Here is an 18,332-nt window from a genome sequence, read left to right as displayed (position 1 = left end):
TCCTATACCTATGGATGGTGACTTTCCACTGACTTCTTTGGATTCAGGATTTGGCTCATAGTTCCTAGGTGCTCAGAAACTAAAGTAATATCTCTGGTCCATTTAAATAACAGGATATTTAACTTAATGAAAAAATTGTGTTCATTTCACTGGGTCAGGACTGAACTCCTAGGATCTAGGGATGTTACTTCTGAAATAGCAGTAGAAACTAAAGAGCTTCTGATTGCTCAGTGGAGATTAAATACAAACAAGGAGGTTCTTAATTTCATACTCCAAGTACTGTCAAATAAAAATAAACGATAAATGGACACATCTCAAAATTTCTTATCAGTGATAAGCTGTTGGCAAAATAAAACATTGTAATATACTATATGAATATTTTTAATAGAATTTCTGAATTCACAGAAGAGCACAAATACTCTGATACAAGTTTCTTGAGCAGCATTCACATCAGCTATGAAGCTGTTTGATTTTCATACCATCCCATATCCATCCCACTGCCCTTCTAATGGAAGTTGTTCTTCTGGGCTTTCATTCACCTTAGTAACTGACTTGAAATTTCAGTAATTTTTGTGGCTATTCTGTGAGTTCTCTTCAGTACTCATAAAAACCAAAAACAAACTGGAAATACAGAAGTCCTACTGTCCCACACATTGCCACCATATAGGTCATCAGAAGCCTTCGGATGCCCACAAACAAGGTAAAGGAAGACTCAGTGAGAACTAGGGAGGGCGAGCACCTGTGCAAATGGGATGGCGCATGGCACACACCTTACATAAAGTGCTTTGTCCCTACTTGCTGACTGTGGATTCACACTGATCACCAGAAGCCCCCTGTCCCTTTCTTGTTTCTGACACAAACCTGCTCCAAAAACTGTGGACCATGGTTAGGGTCATTCCCTCTCAGCCTTCTGCTCCTGCCCACCACTGTCCCCATCCTCCTTCTTCCCTAGTGGTAGCTCCCCAGCACCCTCCCCTACTTGCTAGTCAGTGCCTCTCACTCTTCTCCGCATCTGCCTCATCACGAACAAGACGAGTTTCATCCTCAAGAATTACAGCTGGATTTCTGAAGTTCCCCACCACAGAGTCTTATCCCTTTTCGCTCCCTTCCTTCCCACTTCCTTCAAGTGCACTTCAGCAGAACCTTGTCTGCTTTGTAGATTATAAAACACAGTTGAATGAAATGTTTTACTTGAACTGTGTATCCTGAGTGGACGTTATACAAACCTATTGTGCATTTTATACCCAATTCTGACATTTCCCCATGTTTCTAGGTTTTGGTTCTATGCCTTTTTTAATCAAGGAATCATCTACAGCATTTAAGATCCCAAATTATCAAAGTGATTTTCAGAAGTTCACCAGAACTTACAATTTATCTGAACTGTCTTTGTGAATGCTTTCACTAAATCCAGATCTCATTAAAATTTGAGACTACTGCTGACATCAGACTGCTAGAACCAAATTTCAAATGCATTTGTGACAAACTCAAATTGGGCATTAATGTATTTTCCGATGTGACTAAAAGTCTCACTTCTGGTGTGCCAACAAAGCCCATGTGACCAATGCAAGTATGCAATGACAGAAGATGATATCAAAACCAAATCTTGCCAATGGATTTACAATAAGATCTAATTACAGGAATGAAGAATTGTTCAAGCTGAAAACTTTAGAACTGAAGAACTACTGCAAATTGAGTCTAGTATTAAAAAAATCAGGAACTTCTGAACAAATTCATTTGCTGTGGACTGGCACACAGTAGTCTGTACTAAGAGTTGTGCTGGTCTCTGCATCACACTGCCTTTTCTCCTACTACTAGTGCTGCCTGCTAGGCAAATTAAATGTGAAGACATTTTTTTATTAGTGAATGCTATTTTCCCAGGAACCAAACCATCACATTGTAAAAACACAATTAGATTTTATCTCACCATTGTATGAGTTTTGAGGAGAAAAAGCTAAAGTGAAGATTGGAAGAGAGAGGAGGGGAGAAGAAAAAGGAAGGGAGAAAAGAAAATAAAAGGCAAGGAAGAGGACAAACTTACAAAAAACACGTGGCAGATATTTTGAGTAGAAAAAATACCAGCTAATGTGATTTTGAGCTGTGTTAGGTAACATGAAAGCAAATGACAGTAGGAAATATCATATAGTGCTGTAATCCACATTCTTTAGACACAGAGCACGGCATCCAGGTATGCACAAGGCAAACGGACTGGCAAAGCTCAGTCTGCCAAGAACACCAGCACAAGATCCCTGAAAGAAGTATTACCTAACACAAATTCCCCTTTCAACTTGGCATTTTGCAAGTGCCATCATTTCTTTATAACATCGTTTTAAGCATTTTTACCTTCCCTCAGATAATTCCACATTCATAGTCTTGACTATTTCTATGGAACTCAAGATCTTTGCATTTGATATTGAGAAGTTAATACAGTGAAGGATTAAGTTACCTGACTGAAGTAACACAAACACATATTCTGCCACGTGCTTTAACTACAAGGTCAGTCTTTTGTTTAGAGAAATGATGGAAAAATGGGGGAAAAAAATTGTATAAAGAATTTCCAGAGGTTGACAGTGAGTTTTTTACCTATGAATCAGAAATTCAGTTCCAGCCTTAATATCCAGTGACTGAAAGCCACTGATCTTTAATTGCTAGCTTCATAGAAAATTTGAGTAGTTTCAGTCTACTTTCTGCTACATAAATCCCCGTTAAAGACTCATATCACGGGTGATCTCACTTGCAAAACTAATGATCATAATTCATCTCAGAATTAATGAACACTGAAGAGATTCCTAAAAAATGTACAGTCAATTCTTTTTTTCCAGTCTACTTCCCTTTTGTTATTTCTCCCTATTCCCAGTTCATGTTTTTGGCTGAATCAGACACCTCTGGCCAGCTGTACCCACATCCCCAGCGCAGTGCTGTGATGTACCACCCTGGCACTCCTCCACAGCGCAGGTCAAAGCCCCATCAAAAAGCTTTCGAGGACCCCAGGCAGAACATGGGAGACTTTGTTTTTCCCCAGGTGTACTTACAAGCCCTTCCTGCTGGAAATACTGCTCCTCCTTGCTCATCAGCCACCTCTCTTATTTTCAGGGGAGGCCAATAAAACAGAGCCCAGCACAAAGAGCATATGGTTGGGAACAAGGACAGAATGTGGAGAAAAGCAGGATTGTTCTATTTTACAGCAGTATGCTGCTAGGGGGGCTGAAGCAGTCTCAAGTTCACACAAAGGTTGCAAAACACAGCAAGGTGTCTCTCCAGCGGAGCCTGGCTTGCAGACACCTTGTAGTCATCTGAACTCCTTGAAGCCATTCTGCTACAGCAGTGGCCCCCTGGTCGGTAGCGGAGGGGTCCCTCCACTCCACATCCACGGGTCCTCTTCAGCCTGATGCTGTGTCTCAGCAAACGCAGAATTTGCAGGGATGAAGCCAATGCCAGAATAACCATGGAAGTGAGATCCCCTCAGAGGCAGGGAAAGCAGTGTTTGGGGACACAGTGATGTGAAATGCCATAGCTTCTTTGATGTCTGTGCCCATTTATTCCACGTTGAGTGACTTCATGAGCATCAAAACTCTTGCTTCAGTAACAGCAAAACTATGATGTAATTAAAGAATAGAGTATCTAAATAAGAAAGCAATGTAATCCTTACACACTGAACTTCCTATATCGTGGGTGAGTGAAAAATGTCCCCAGTAGCTTCAGTCCCATGACCTCAAGAGACCTCCTCCAAGACTAAAAGGGGTATGAGATGGGGAAACTCACTGGGGCAATTTTCTTCCTCTTTCATTTTCCACAGTAGCAGATTCAAGTTAAAAAGGAGATGATACTTTTAAAAGAAAGATGAAACATTTCAGTAATGTTAAAAGAGCTGGTATGTCCATACATCTTGCCCGAGGAACAATCCCTGTAAAAAAAAAAAAAAAAAAAAAAGAGAGAGAGAAACCTGGACCACCAAGATTAATTCCCCATCATCACCACCACACAAGAGACTTAGGCCAGAGCATCCCCCGAAAAGCCCCTTCCTGAGCTATGGAATGCTCCTCTGAATACCTTTAAACCAAAGCTTACAAAACCAGCATCTCAGAGTAACACAGCAGGAAAGACCACAGACATTGTAAGGAGCATTCTGCAGTCCCTTTACTTCTAAAGAGTTTCTGAGATCAAACACCTGAAAAAAGGGACCACATCTCCTGATGCCAGAAACAAGCAGAAAATGACCAAAGTCCTTTACCGAATCTCACTGAAAAGTCCTCTCTGACCCTTATCTCATTAACTGGCTTAACACCAACTATATATTCTGAAGTCAATTTCTCTCACACATTGCTAAGTGGTGCTTTGAAGGGAACAAATCAAGAGATTAGGCATAACCAGCATCCCAGCATCCTTCCAGAGAATTTCTTCATTAACCGAGACGGTGCATGGACAGAACCTATACAATATTCTCTCCCCAAAACAGAGGTGCCAGGGGATGGCTGAAAGCAGGACAGATGTTCTGAGGCCAAAAGTAAACCAGCTGGTGACTATGTGTGGCTGCCTCCAGGCAGGCTGAGAGCAGCTGGGGTGTTTAGCTGGAAGACTGCTCCTGCAGCAGGTCAGACATCCCCCATGCAGTCCAGGTCCTGGATTTTCATTTCAGCCTCAGACCTTTGAGTTACATCCCTGTTGTGGCAATCATAACAAGAACGCATCCCATGAATGTAGCATCTTCCCAAAATCTTTGATTTGTTATTTTTCATCTGCAAGGGCTTGTTCTTAATGTACTCAAGTAGTGCATAGTGGAGGGCTCTCCTACATTTCTGCTACCAATTCATAAATTCATGATTCATCCCTTTAGTTAAAAAAAAAATCCAAAAAGAAAGATTCACTCTTATTTGCTTTCTAAACCATTGTGTTGTACTCTGTTAGAAGCTTGTTGTTTGTTTTTGTTTGTTTTTTAATCACCCAACTAACAGTAGAAATGTATCACAAACACACCACAATCATATTTCGTATTCTACAATCTTACCATGAATCACAATCTATCTTTCATCTTGGCAGACATATACCCACAAGTTTCCCTAGAGGTTTCGCTGCTGCTAAAAGAGAACTGTTTTGTGGATCCCCTTGTTAAAACACTGTCAGAACACCACTGACATAGTATTCCCAAATCAGATTCTCAGTTCTGCAATGTTCTCTCTGCAGTCTTTGAAAGTTAGACAGTTTTGACAACAGCAGTGTGGTCTGAGGAGAAAACACATGCAAACCCATATTTAGAATAGAGGAATGGTATAATCTTGAGGTGAACAAAAATTCCATATTATCTTTTAAGAATTATAAGAAAGGTACCCTTTTCATTGAAAAAGGCTCTCATTTCTCTGGAGCCTTGTTTCAAATACAGATGGTGAAACAAGATCTTTGTCATGAAATTTGACATCTGTGGGCTAAGAAGCAAACTTTTCCACCTTAGAGATGATACTCCAAAGCACAATGTATCCTGAACCACAGATTTCAGTCTCAACTTTGCTTTCTTTGTAGGTCCCACAGGGTTCAGACATCAGCATTACACACCCTCCTTGCCCCAGCATCCTTGGTTAATAGGTGTAATGACCCAAACGAGCTTTAAAAGTATCAGAATAACAAGGCATTTTGTTAAAGCCAAATTTACTTCACATTACAGACATGACTATCTTGCCATAAAGTGGGTAAGGGAGGGAAGGGAAGCATTGCCGGAGTGCAAGTCTGTTCCCTCAAGCCTTCTCTTGTTTCTTAACCATGTTTAAATGAAGCCAAATTTAAACGTTTGCACATCCCTAATTTGGAATTATGGCCTAAAAATCAAACTGGTGCACTTTCCACAGGCTGAACCAAACCTTGAATGACACAGACCCTACTATTGCCTTTAGTAGTTTTATAAGGATTTCATGAAGTGCTGAAGGACATCCCATCTCTAGACAATATCTTGCTATTTAGTATTTTTCTTAATAGCTCTGACAGTTTAGTTCAAGATTGTCTAAAGCAGAAAGCAGAGTATCATGTTCAAATTACAGGTAACTCCAAATATGCCCAACTTCCAGCAAGTTTAGAAGGCTTGAAATTTATTTTCTAAAAAATGTTGTTAAGGACTCAACTCTAGAAGTATTTGTACTGTGGTTATATTTCATTAGTCCCTCGGATACAGCAGCTGGTACGGGAGAGTATCTCCAAAGCTTCTACAAGCACTGAATTTTGATCAATTTGTCAGGCGGGCATAGGAACTTGAACCTGTCTGAGTTTCTTCAGATACTGTTTCTGAAGCTACTAAGCATCAAGAAAAATTATCCACATTCTTATCAAGTAAATGCCTCTGTGCTCAAAAGGCAAGTAATTACTCATGCAGTACCCACACTTCTGAAATTATAGCTCTGGCTCTCCTAAATGAGCAATAATATTACCTTGTTCCACCATTCTGTGGCAACATTTTAATGTGTTTTAGTCCTGCTACCAATACATCTGAGTCAGAAAACGAGTCCTCTATTCTGTTTATCTTTCATTGCAGACACCAACAATCTCTATGTTGTATTTAGCGAAGCAGAAGGCCTGCAGAAGCATCATCATACTTTGTGAACCTGGTGTGCTGTGGATAGCTGCCTGTAGGAATAAGAACTAAGCAAGACGGTACAAGAACAAATCCCTGTCTGCAGAAGCTGCAGGGCTGACATGATTGCAATCTACTTGGTATGGATGTGGTTATAGCAATAGAAGCATGCTCGTTTCCACATAGAAACAGCAGAGCTATCAGCTAGCCCAGGGGTTCCCAAGATTTTCTTAGGGCATTTTATGGCTAAGAAATTAAGAAACAGAGTTAAGCAAGGGAACCTGTTTTCTTGAGAGAGCCAAAGTTCCTTTTTTTTTTTTTTTTCCCATTGTATAGGTAGATTGTAATAAATATGTGGTGGTTGTTAAAACAAATGGGGAATTGTGTTCAGGAAAAATAACCAAGATCAAGTCTGACAGGAGGATTTAAGTTATATGCCCAGTTGTGAACAGTAGCACTTTTTTGGTGTCATCTTACTGGAGATAACAAACCAGTCCATTCAGCCTTGTTGGAAGGACACAGCACCCTAGAAACATTTCTAAAATGCCCCCACTCTTGCTCCTTACCAACACAAAGCATGGGCAGAAAAAAGCAGCTGTGGGTGAGCAAGAGACCCTGCTGGAATACCTGGCACCACAGCAAGGTAGCCTCTGTGGGAAAGCAGGCAACACTTTGCCTTGCTGTACGGGCATTTCATATGGAGAATTCCTTCTTACTATAAGAAGTCCTCAAGACTTCTCCAAGATGCATTTAATTGGAGTTTTCATATTCTTCCTTTTATTTTAACTTCTGATGCTACATTATATTTGCAGAATTAAGGAAAATTGCTCAAATGCTCACTTTTCCAACAACAGAAGAACAAATTCCGTGAAGTAACACTTGAATCCTTTTTTCCTCCCCTCTGCCTTTGCAACAGACTTGAGGGTGAGCAGGAATAGAGATGTCAAACAGGGTTTACATGAACTTTTAAAGAATGAATCAAACTGTCAACTGAACCAGTTTCATTTTCTCCTGCTCTTTTGTATTTGGCACTTAGGTTTATTGCAGTCAAGCGCAGATGGAATCCATTTCAAGCTGCAACAGGCAATCCAGCTATTAAGTACCAACAGAACAAGGTCAGATTACTACCTAGACATTACGGCAATCTGGATGACTGCCAGCACCTCCAGTTCAGGCTGTGAGGCAGAAGCTCCTGACAAATAGCAACAAACCAGTACTTTGTTCACACGAGTTAAACTTTCTGAATGAAGTAAATCAAGACGTTCTAGCTGGCTCCTGAATTCCAGATGAACTTCCAGCTTCATCAGCACTACTGCTGTGCTGAACTTGGTCTCAGCAGATTTCTGGATGCCTCTGTTGGATTTCTGCTGGGAAACAAAAATCCTAAAAACAATGTGGGAACTTTTCATTTTGAAGATGAAGCAAAAATTTATTTTAAGGCTATTAAACTGAAGCTATGAGAGATGACCTAGAAATTAAGAGGATTCTATTTGATGAGACAAATGAAGGGTAGAAAAATATTATTCCATTTTGATGCTGAGAGAAAAGCTGCAGTTTTATTTTGCCAATATTCTTCCTACTAGCCCCAAAAGGAAATTTTCCCTAATTTCTGCGTTTTCTTACAAAGGCATAGTTTTTCTCATTTTGAGGGCTGGATACCATTCATACGTTATTGATCCTGCTGCATTCATGTTAGAGAAGAGCAGAGCTGATGTGATGGGTCTCCTCTCACTCAGCACGACCGTGCTTCAGCTACCCACTGTGTCACATGTAGGATACTGGAGCAGGATACTGATCTGAGGTGAAAGAACATGCCACTTGAAATATTCCCTTGCAGATCTTCCCATTGAAGTTGCTTCATGGGCTGGACCTTAACTTATCACAGGCAAGGTTTTGAGTAACACAGGAGTAGGTGGCCAGCATATCTATTTAAACAAGCCTAAGTCAGCCTCCTGTGCAGACAGGTTCTGCTTCCAACTGCACCTCTGTATAGTTTGGCAAAGGTCCACTGAAATAAAAACACATCAGCACAGTCTAGTTCTTGAACCCCTAAAAATTCATCTCAGAGGACAGCAGCCTCTTCTACTTTCCTCTGGGGTAGTAGAGGTCAGAACTGACCAAAAGCCACTCTCAAGAGTCTGGCACAAGCTCCCCATGCAACAAATGCCAAGCAGCAGGCCTCCTGGTCACCCTACATGGATGTAGGAATAGACAAGGAAATATCTTCAGATTTCTAGTTCAACCCACAGACAGGCAGCATTTAGTAAATCGAGTAACTGGCTGCAACCTTACACTGGTACATTAAACACATACCAGAAGAGCCACCATCACAGGTGGCACAAAGCAGGATTCGACTGGCAGTCTTTATATAAAGCTTTAGCTTTTTATAAGGTATCTGGGACAACATTTCCTTTACACGGTCACAGTGGTAGATGTGCCTGGGCTGGCTGAGATAGCTCCTTTCAGAAATGAAGTACTCAGACTTAGGAAGAAAGCACTGTTTGCACTGATGTGTCCAATCTGGCTGCAGCTGACAGGCTGCTAAAGCCAAAACGTAATTGCATTTTAAGTTTGACAGGGAACAAACCATGTGTAAGAGCTTTGATTAAAGATGCCTGACAGATCATTATCTTTGCTCTGTGTTTGGCTAATCAAGGTGACGAGCAGGCCACAGGTCCACAGAGCACTACTGAGGCATTTCTGAAGTCTCGTCTCAAAGACACTTAGCAGCACTCAGCTGAGTGTTGGGACCCAGAAGTGTGACAACTTTCATGACACAATAATGCATCAGTGAACAGACAGGAACATCCATGTTATTCTGTTCTCAGTATTTCCCCTCCCCCTTACCTTTGACTAAATTCTGCAGTTCTTAACTATTGAGTTTTTGCCTTTGAAATCATGAGATAACAGAGTTTAAGAGCTTGTAAGAACATTTTCAAGGAATGAAAGTGTTTCATCACATGCTTCCTAACTTAGTTATTTGTAGGCTCAAACAGCAGCCTTGTTTATGATGCTTTTGTTTGCTACAGTGGCAGACTTCATTAAATATGTATTTTCATGTGCACTATAGGTTGCAAAAGAGTTAACAAAAGAAGGTAGGCTGCCAGGAAACAACTGTTTATTTCTTTAATTAGGTTGGAAAATAAAAGGGAAGTATAATATATTTGCACTGTAAATGTGGTTTGTTGAGGAATAACATTCTGTGAGAACAAGGAACTTGTCTGTGAAGATGTAATAGCTGTCACCACCACCTTAGCCAGAAACATTCAGGTGGACATTAGCTATATTCATATATTTATTGAATTCACTTTAAATGATGAGGGCCCCCACTTCACTTCTTCTCTAATCCTCAAATCACTCGCAAATGCAAAAATAAACAAACAAAGAGACATACCATAAGAAAGTTAGATCTCTCAGGATATCCAGCATGACTTAAACTTCACAGTTTGGAGATACATAAGAAAGAAAGATCCACTTCCTTCAAAAATTTATAATCATGAGAAATTACAGGTAATTAGGTAAGTTCAAGTACACTTCAGCTTATTTGTTTAATTGCTTATTTCCGGAGATTTCTACTCCATAAGCATTCACACACCAAGAAGATAGCCAAGCAGAAAGCACTTGCTAGGAAGAGGTAGCTTTAAACATGAATCTAAGGAATTTATCATATTCTTGTCTTACCAGAGAGCATCAGAGTAATAACATACATAGACTTGAGCATATTTAAGAGTCCCAACAGAGCCAAAACAGCACATTCTTATTTTCAAACTTCCCCTTACTCTACTAAGCTGCTCACCACAGTAATTTATACCTTCCAACAAAAAGGGTGTGTTTAGGAAGGTGTTTCAGCTAGGAATTGGCTGTGAGCACCTGTGTCTTGTTATCTCTGAGCCTTGGAAGGAGGCTAACAAAGCAGCCTTCACGTAAGACAAAGCAAGGTAAGGCAAGATACAAGATATTCAAAGAGAATGATTTTACTCGAAAATAATTCAGTTTCTGAGAAATAATAGTCTTTACTGAAGTTACACCAAAGGGGTGAAAACGGTCTTATGAGCAGAATCTAAACTCAGTGGTCACTAGGATGTTAAGTTTTATGGCTCTAGAGTTTTAGTGGTAATTCCCTCACTGCCCCTAAGGCTGAAATCAAAAGGGATAGTAAAAACAGAGGTCAGGGCTCTTCTGTACTAGCACTGACCAGCCTTACTGTGGGTGGAAAAGTTTGAACCTTATGGTGATACTCTCAGCAGTTTCATATTCTCAACAGCCCTGGAATTTTTCCTCCTTTAACATATAAAAAGACTTCAGATATTCCAATATTCAAAATATCATGTGGTTATTCCTTGCAGTGAGGAATTGAGACAATTTATTTTCACCCAAGCCGTCACCTGAGCTAAACACCACAGAAAGCCTCATCTAAAACCCTAGAGAGGATGTGACTTTATTCTTAACTCAGCAGAACTAATTAATTCCTTATGACATGGCAGAAAAGCTAAGAGGTGAGATAAAGAGACATGTGAGAAGCTCCAACATTTATTAGAATTCTGTACTTAATTTGATCAGGCACCTGGTTAGGCATGAAGAAAGGAGGATACAAAGATGGGGAGCTTTTCATTACTTTTTTTCTATTGCTTTGGCTCTTCCACATAGGCCAAAAAATGAAACTAGCTAAAATGTAAGAAAGCTTAAGAACTTACAAATCATAGAGGTAAGTACAAACTACGACACATAGGCACCTTGGAAGATTTGAGTCCTTGACATACAATATATCTCAGGAATTTTGTACTGGCAATCTTTTCTTGAGTGACTTGACTTACAGTGTTCATTTTGGTTTTGCAAGATTAACCCTCATCTATGTGCATACCATAGGATGTGTCATCCCACGTGTTATGAGAGATGGTCTCTGTTTAATACTAGACCAAGCATGGCACAGTCAAGCTTACCCTAATTTCCCAGCACTGTCACTTGTACCTGGGAGGTTTTTTCCTGGTCCCATTATAAGAGACCTTGGGACTCTTTCTGCACATGTAAGAAGTATAAACTAAGTCTGGAATGATGCCTCCCTTGCTTTCCTCATTTTCAAGTCTTTTGAACCTAATATTAAGCCTTGTTTTGCCTACACTTGCACTTATCCTATTATTAACACCGTGTCCTGATCACAAGGGCTTAGAAAGTACTAATGATAACAGGACCCCTGAAAATGGAAGTAGAACTGCTGCCGTGTAACAGAATTTACTGGAAATTCCCCATCTGGTTCCAGAGCACTGCACTTTTTAGCAATAAGGACAGGACAGGTCGCACTGGTGCTCTGTAGAAGCTCCAAAAACACCTTAGCAAAAGTTCTGCTTTTAGGGTGGCAGGGGGGACACAAGGAACCTCACACTGCCTAGTCTCTGTCAAGCTGCAGATGAACAAGAAAAGTTCCTCTTAAGTAGTTACATGGTCCTAAATATCACTACCATTAGCATAAGTTAATACTAATAGTGTTACTATTAGATTCAACTCATCTAGAAGTGCTGTATTGCTAACTAGGATTGCTCAGATAGAAAAAATGAGTACACAGTGTAGTACTTGTCCTTTGAATAAATAGCTAGAATTTTCATGTTTGACTGGAAAAATGTGTGCGTAGGAAAAGGTAATGTGTTTGGGGAAACTCATACATTGTGTTGTCACTACAGGAATGCACCTTTGGGTGGGCCAGAAAGAGCAGTTACAAACAAGTATCGATCTGATCATATTTTGGGAATGGCTTTATGATCAATTTAATATCCAAATTCTTGGAGTTCCAAGCTCCAGTATATCCTGAATGAATTTTCAATAATATTCAATGTTGATTTGAAAAGGCTTCATCAAGAATGCCTGCAGAGTTTGCTTTGATATAATTCTTATGGAAAGATTTGCTAAAGGAAAATAGTGCCGTTAAATATATCACATGGAACATGTAACTCCTGGACAGGTATACAAATTTGATTGCATTGTTTCGGTTAGTTACAACAAACAAGGGAATCATACTGCAGTGATATAATTTCAAATAGAATGTTCTGTTCTTATATTCATAATTAGAGCCAAGTTAGTTATTTACGTAAATGATTCTGTCAGAACAGAGCTAGTATCACATAACTGATTAACCGTGGCAGTGTAAACAGCACATCATGAGTACGCACTGCAAATTTCTAATGTAACCAAAGATGGAGAAATATACAATTTAATTTAATTGTTCTGAAGGAAATACGCATTTGAGTCTCTGTCTCTCTATTTCTATCTAACTAATAGAAGTGTGAAAAGTTACCTGATTGTTCTGAGATTTATTTCCTTGGTCTAACTGCAATTAAACTGATGAGAGCCTGTTAATTTGTTAATAATAATAGACACACTGTTCTGACTGATAAATTTAGAATGACTATTGAGCATGAACAAACTGAACAATGCAAGGCATTTTAGTGATTACATTGGTTAATTCCTTGAGATACACATACTGGTCAATTTAGGTTATATAAATCCTTCCAAAACCCTTAAAAGAATTTGAAATAAGAAATAGAAACTGAAATTTAAACAATTTTATTCCATAGGAACCTTAAATAATTGTTCCTTCATGACAACCACGTGCAAAAAGGGAATTTTTTAATAAACTCCTCCTTTCCTAAGTTTTTGATATTTAAATGAGTTGCCTTTTTGCCTTTCCTATTTGTCACATAAACCAGAAAGCTGTCAGAGAAGATAAAAATAGGACTTTATAGATTTTTAGGGCATGTTTTTATAGAATCATAGAAAAATTAAGGTTGGAAAAGACCTTCATGATCATCTGGTCCAACTGCCCCCTACCACCAATGTCACCCACCAAACCATGTCCCTAAGCACCACGTCCAACCTTGCCTTGAACACCCCCAGGGACGGTGACTCCACCACTTCCCTGGGCAACCCATTCCAATGCCTGACCTCTCTTTCTGAGAAGAAATGTCTCCTAATTGTTTTAATTGTCGAAGAGTAGTGCTCTTTGTTCAATTCTTTAATTGTTGAAGAGTAGGGGCATGACGTTTCCATTTTTCCACTCACCAGGGACATCGCCTGAATGCCAAAACTTTTCAACTGTGATGGAGAGAGGCCTGGCAACTCCATCAGCCAGTTCCCTCAGGACCCTGGGATTCATGTCATCAGGCCCCATAGACTTGTACCTGTTTAGATTCATCAGGTGGTCTCGAACCTGCAGTGGGTGGGACTTTGCTCCCCCAGCCTCTGTCTACGGGTTCAGGGAAATGAAAGACTTGGGAAGCCCATCTACCAGTGCAGATGGAGGCAAAGAAGCTGCTGAGTACTTCAGCCTTCTCCATGTCTGTTGTTACCAATTACTCGGATATAGAAACTCACTCTAAATATAAGAAACCAGCCACTTATAATCGCTTACACACTACTATTTTCACCCCTCAGTCTATTTTAACAAATGTTAAAAGGCGCATGGTGGCCCTCGGGGACTCCTCCTGTCACCCCAGTGCAGCAGCCTGAAAGGAGCTGGGTCCTCTCTTGTGCTCTTCCTCGAGGCTCTGTGCAGAAGGGATGCCACCTCTCACACAAGGGCTAGCGGATGGGAAAGAAGCACTCTGCAAACCCTGAGAATTGGCAAGAGTTCTTTATTGCCGGGTGTTTGGTGGCTCCAAGCTAATGCTTGGGATGGAGCCTGAGCGACGACGAGTAGGGAGCTTGCTGGGCCCTGCTGTGAAGCTGTTGGAGTTCTCTGATGGCACAGAGCAAAGACCTGCCGGGGTAGTCCCGGGTCTGATCTGGCCGAGGTGGATCCACTTCCATTGGTTCCTCCACCGCTTCTTGTGGACCCAGCTCCATGGGCTCCATGGTGTTAGGCAGGAGGACAAGCCAGTCCTTGCCCGGGACTGCCTACACGGGACACCTTCCATCAGGAATATTTTCTGGCCAGGGTGCCGAACCAGGGGGTCGTCCAGTTCCATGCCTTGGTCCCATGCCACTCTCCGCTTGATTTTCATGCATGGGTTTGATGCTGCTGTCTGCTTTATGGCCATGGCTGGGTCCCTCTCTGTATTCTGGCCCATAGGCACGCCTCTGCTCCCCACGGCTGTCTGCCTCACGCTCCCGCCTTCACTCCACACCACCACTGCACCACCGGTTAGGCCCAGGCCCCCTGTCACTGTATGTTTGAGGGGCTGGCCTGTTCCCCACATTGCTGTGGTGCCAATGATATTGCTGATACGTGTTTGTGGGCTGGGCACCAGAGGTCCCTCGGGCACTGGTGTCTTTTGTGCCAGAGGTGCTGTCCCTCTGCCCATGACACATCTTCTTGTTCACTGCCATCCTTCTCTGTGCTTCCTCGGACCGCATTGCTGTCATCGCACCGAGGAGGGCTGCCGTTCGCCTTGCTCCTTCTCTAGCCTTCTTCCTGCCACATACACTGGCTCTCAGAGGACCGAGTAGCTGAGCAAGTGGTGGGCCAGCTGCAGGGGGGCCTGTTTTATAGGGCCCAGGGCAAAGGCAAGGCAGTGGTGACCACTGTGACCTCAGCAAGGTTCTGTGATGGAGTAGCCCGTGAGAGGTCAAAGGCGGCTGTGTTGGGAGAGGCCTGACAGACGTCCTCACATGGAGGAAGGAGGAGGATTGGGGGAGGCTGAGGGTCCCCTTTTCTGGGGCTGGCTCCCCCAGGCCATTTGGCTTGCCAGAGAGAAAGGCTGCCCCATGCAATCCTGCCTCAACCCATTTTTTTCCTCCAAATCTCCAAGGGTTAGAATCTCTCGTTAACAAAAGAAAACCCCATCAATGAAACCAAACCAGACCAATTCAAAAGGCTAAAGCAGTCAAAACTGAAGTACCCATTGTGACTGTTCATACCTTGCAAAAGTTTTTACTGCATATTTGGTAAAATTCTGCAACACGCACGTGGTGTGGGGGGAATAGAAATTACATTCAGAGTCTGAGTCTGGAAATTTGTGCCTGAACAGGGAAAAGCAAGGGATGTGTTTAATCAACAGGCTCAAGCACTCTCTTCTTCCTTACATGTTGAAGACCACTTTTTCAGCTTTGGCAAGATGATACTTTTCCTCACATTTATTTCCTGCAAAGATTAGCTGATTTGGATTGTTTTCACAATTTTTCTGTTTTGAGGAAAGTTTAAAAAATAAGTAAAACATATCTAGAGTGTAGTAGTCATGTATGCTCAGATAAAGGACACTGCATGAAAACTCCAGTTAACTTCTCATCTTTGCTTTAGATGTTGCTCAAAGACTCAGCCACTAGAGGGTAATGTAAGATAAGGAAAAATGAAAACCAGTTGAGCTATGGCTTTTTTCTACCACAAATTTGGATTTTAGTGACAAAGTTTATTAAGACCAGATAGATGGATTCACATCTCCCATTGTAGTTGTGCATTTCAGTCTTGCATAACCTCCAACACTAATTATAGAACAAATTCTAGGAACATTTAGAAGCACTTTTCTCTCAAATTGCTACTGAAGCCCTGTTTAGTTGAACTATAGCAACAATAAGGAGAGAAACCTCATTTGATCCAAAGGAACATGTAGCCTGCATTCCAAGATTAGGGAGTATTTTGTGAACTCCAGCAAAAAAAAAAAAAAACAAACAAATTTTCTAAGACTCCTTGATCACAGTAAGGAGCTGTTGCTGCCCACACTATTGCAGTATGTAGGAGCCACAGACAAGAACTAAAATGCATTTGTACAAGGTGATGTGTACTAGGGAGAAGAAGTCTGACCTAGTATTTATATATATGTATAGTTTCTCTACTTAAAAAGCTACATTGACAAAGTAAATGATTTGCAAACTTTAATGAATGTGGAAGCCCTTGAAGACAACTGCTGAAAGTTAATTTCAGTGGTGTTTGCAGGCAGGTGAGCCCAAATTTTCCTGAAGATGCTAGAAATAGTACAACCTCATTTCTCCAAAGTGAAAGTGAAATTTGGCCTAATGGAAATTTGGCCCTATGAATGAGAAACTCATTTTTCTAATGGAATCACAGAAAGTAGAGTTAGAAAAGACTACCCTAGTTGGGCCTAAACAAACTGAATCAAAAGCACAGGGAACTTAGTGACCTTTACAGGCTGGCTGGAAGGGCCACTGAACACTTCCCAGACACTAAAGACTAGTTCAAGGCTATAGACCACACCATAGAGCATACTTAGAGAGTTTATAATCTCATGTGCATCGTCCTCTTCACTTTCAAGTGATTGAAAAACTCAGGTTTCTGCAAGTTCCTTGGGGATAAATACCTCTGTACTGACTAATACAGGAAATTGCTGAATGACATGCAATAACTGCTGCATTCTCAAATCTCCATGCACAAGGCCAACACAAAATGTTCTAGGCACTACACTATGCAAGCTGTTTGATTTTGCTGGGATTTAATTTCCCCAACTTTTCCTTGTTTTCTTTTATTCAATGCAAATGAATTTACAGATATGGCTCATGCCAATAGGTTCAGTAATGAAAGCTAAGAGTTGATCAAGAATATCTATGAACATAACACCTGACTGGCCTGTATTGGATTCATATCCAAGGCACAGGCAAGAAAAGAGACCTGTATTGTAGCAATACTTTAAGACATTATGAAAAGAAATGATGTGATCACAATTACAGATAAGTTACCGTTGCCTTTTTTTCCCAGAAAGGAAGCAATATGTATAACATGTACAGTGAACGTTGCCTGAGTGTACTGATAGGCCCGAGACTGGGGTAAGCAGACCCATAGCCCCATAACAAATCTTAGCCTGTCATCAACAGATTTGCTTTTCATCCTTAGGAGTCCATGAACTACTTCTCAAGCCCAAGACAGGTCTGTAGACTATTGGGTGATGGTTTGCTGTGAGGAAGAAAAGAGGTGTGGACCTGCGGAGAGGAAGAAACTATTTCATACTGCCTGTCTTTAGGACCCTAACAAGCTTAATCCCTATGATCTACCTAGGCAGTGTAGTGAGAATGGGGACAGAGTCTGCTCCAGGTGCAGCCAAATCTCACATCTGCTTTGAACCTTCCCTTATTTTATCTCCACTTGTACTTAGAAGTTTGGCACACACTTCTTATTCCAGACTGGAGGCACCCACCAAATCCCACTAATGGCCTCCACACCTCAGACTGTGCACATGCTACCTTAACTTGCCATCCCCTGAAATCCAAGGAAAATTCCACAGTTTGAGCCTCTGAAGTCTGGTATGTGAAAGGTGTCCAAGATTTTGCAGTAAGGCTGCTATATACAGACAGCATTATTTTGTCTAACAGCTTCTGACGTGTTAATCCATCGATCATATGGCTCCTTCCGAGGTAAAATCCTAAAAGATATCCTGAGAGGAAATAGACACAAATAATAAGCCATTCCTCTTTGGGGAGAATTATGGGCTGATATATGTAAGAGAACACTCTTACGGTGTGGGATCATATGTAAGAAATGGATGCTCAAAACATATAGATTCTGATCTGTTACATTTGTACAAAGAAGTTTGGTCAAGTCAGATCACTCCCAAATGTAGACTTTAACATGTAAGATCAAGAGATGCCTTCACCATACTAAAATATGCCTAGAAGAGCACTCAGAAGCTCTTAAGTGTAACAAATCTGCATTCTGCGGTAGTCACAGCTCATGCATTTCAGGATTGTTCCACCACATACAAACACGTCAATAAAACTAATTAAAAAAATACATGACAATTTGAAAGACACTGGAAGATCAGTACCTACTGGGATTTTCAGAGGCACTTAATTGTAAAACTCCACCTGTTCACATTATATGTCTCTACACCACTCTAACTGCCACTGA

The 18,332-nt window shown here is 41.1% G+C and overlaps 1 protein-coding gene and 1 long non-coding RNA gene across 1 annotated transcript; one reads left to right on the top strand and one right to left on the bottom strand.

Annotated features, from left to right (window-relative positions):
* The window catches only part of IL12B (interleukin 12B), a gene marked incomplete at its 3' end in the record, with an annotated part of 148,507 nt that overhangs the window by 28,981 nt on the left and 101,194 nt on the right, over positions 1-18,332 (bottom strand).
* Positions 10,310-16,409, top strand: LOC310881564. Its single transcript, XR_014572449.1, has 2 exons — positions 10,310-10,488; positions 13,604-16,409. It is a non-coding gene; the product is annotated as an uncharacterized lncRNA (long non-coding RNA).

The sequence above is a fragment of the Anser anser genome (genome assembly GCF_964211835.1).
Source record: "Anser anser genome assembly, chromosome: 14".
NCBI classification, from domain to species: Eukaryota; Metazoa; Chordata; class Aves; order Anseriformes; family Anatidae; genus Anser; species Anser anser.
The sequence above is the reverse complement of the archived record's forward strand: the minus strand, read 5'-3'. Positions and strand labels throughout refer to the sequence as shown.